The sequence below is a fragment of the Triticum dicoccoides genome, chromosome 1B (genome assembly GCF_002162155.2).
Source record: "Triticum dicoccoides isolate Atlit2015 ecotype Zavitan chromosome 1B, WEW_v2.0, whole genome shotgun sequence".
Taxonomy (NCBI): Eukaryota; Viridiplantae; Streptophyta; class Magnoliopsida; order Poales; family Poaceae; genus Triticum; species Triticum dicoccoides.
In genome coordinates, this window is record NC_041381.1 from 598,853,964 (window position 1) to 598,855,756 (window position 1,793).

A 1,793-nucleotide genomic window follows, 5' to 3' on the forward strand; every position below is an offset into this window, starting at 1 on the left:
TTGCATTAATCCTAGTTGAAAAACTATGGGCCTAAGAGTGCAGAATGTTATGGTTTTTCTATTATTACTAAGTCCGAAAACTGACTGTGATAATGGGGGGGCGGTCTGAGTTTTCTTTTAACTTGCATTAATCCTAGTTGAAAAACTATGGGCCTAAGAGTGCAGAATGTTATGGTTTTTCTATTATTTCTAAGTCCGAAAACTGACTTTGATAATGTTTGGTGCAGTAGGTGCAGAAGGGCATCGTGCTAAGGCACACCCGGATACGTTAGTTCATGCAAATACTAGGGTACAAGGCTCTAGTAGGGGGGAGGTTTGAACGTAAGGCTCTACACTATCCACATCTGGAGGAGAATTATATCAATACATGGAATGGAGAGCGATGCTGATTTTGATTGCTGACAAGAATTATCATTGATTGTACAACCGCAGTGTCTGCTAGAATGACAAGGAATCTGGGGTTGCCAGTGGGGATCAACATAGCATGCAAATTCTTACAGACCAAAATACTCTAGGTGAAGCAACAACTAAGAGATGTGGCGCATGATGGTTTGTCCAGTGGCTGGGCAATGTAGCTTCCTAGTCGTCGAAGGCTGAGTCGGACGGCGCTAAAACTTTCCATTGTGCCTTATGCGCGTGTGCTGAGAAGTTACCCTGCAGCTTGAAGCACTCATGCAGGGCATCCTTCTTGGTTTTGGAAACATTGTGCTGTGAAACAAATGTGCATCGACGTGTGAACCCTGGTTGGAAATGCATTTTGCAGAAAAACTTGGCTGAGAAGATGCAAGGATGGAATGATAAAGTTCAGTACTGCTTAAGACTGACCTGCGTAAGCGGTAGTTTCAGCTTGACTCCGTCTAAATGGCGAGCAATGTGTATGCATTTGAAGATTGAGCATGCTGCCAACGCCGATGCTTGTGACAAGAAAATGCTTGAACTAAGATTGAGCATGCTGCCAACGCCGATGCTTGTGACAAGAAAATGCTTGAACTCATTGAATGCCTGTATAACTTCGAGTCTTCGACCAGCGTGCTTCACCAACAAATGAGAGGTTGGGGCTGGTGGCACACAGCTGGGTCGCCACTCTGTACTGAATTGTGACTAGCTCCGTGTAGGTTTTCGTCAGCCGTCTCCCCCTCGCAACTTCCTTCATCCGACATCTCGGACCTGAAAAAGTGCTTGTAATATAAAGCATGGTATTATGTACTGGTAAATAACTGCGGCATGTAGCGGCAAAGGCCAGTGGATGATTGTGCAATAATGTTACTCGATATAAATAGTATGCGTGAACTTTCAGTTACAATTGTACCTGTCATTCAATCCAAATAAAAGCTACCATGTATCATGAAGGTTCAATACAAAATGCTGCTGTTTTTAAAATACTGAATGTCTGGAACTATGCATGTACAAACAATGTAGATTTCAAGGACTGAATCTTTATATGTATGAATCTATGGAACTTTTTCTCTGAAATATCGAATGTATGACAACAACAATGTTCAAAATGTGAATGCATGAAAGCATCACTGCCGAATTCAAAAGTGTGAATGTTTATATCTATGAATACAGTGTGTCAATCTTTGCAAGAAAGGTAAAATGGATCCAGAAGGTTCAGTACAGAGGCTACTGCTTTTGAAAGAGTGAATCTATGAATCTAGAAGCAGTGTTGATTTCAAAGTCTGAATATTTGTATCCATGAATCTATGCAACTTTGTTCTGACAGACTAAGGGGCTGTTTGAATATTTGTATCCATGAATCTATGCAAACAGACTAGTGTGACTGGACATGGTGA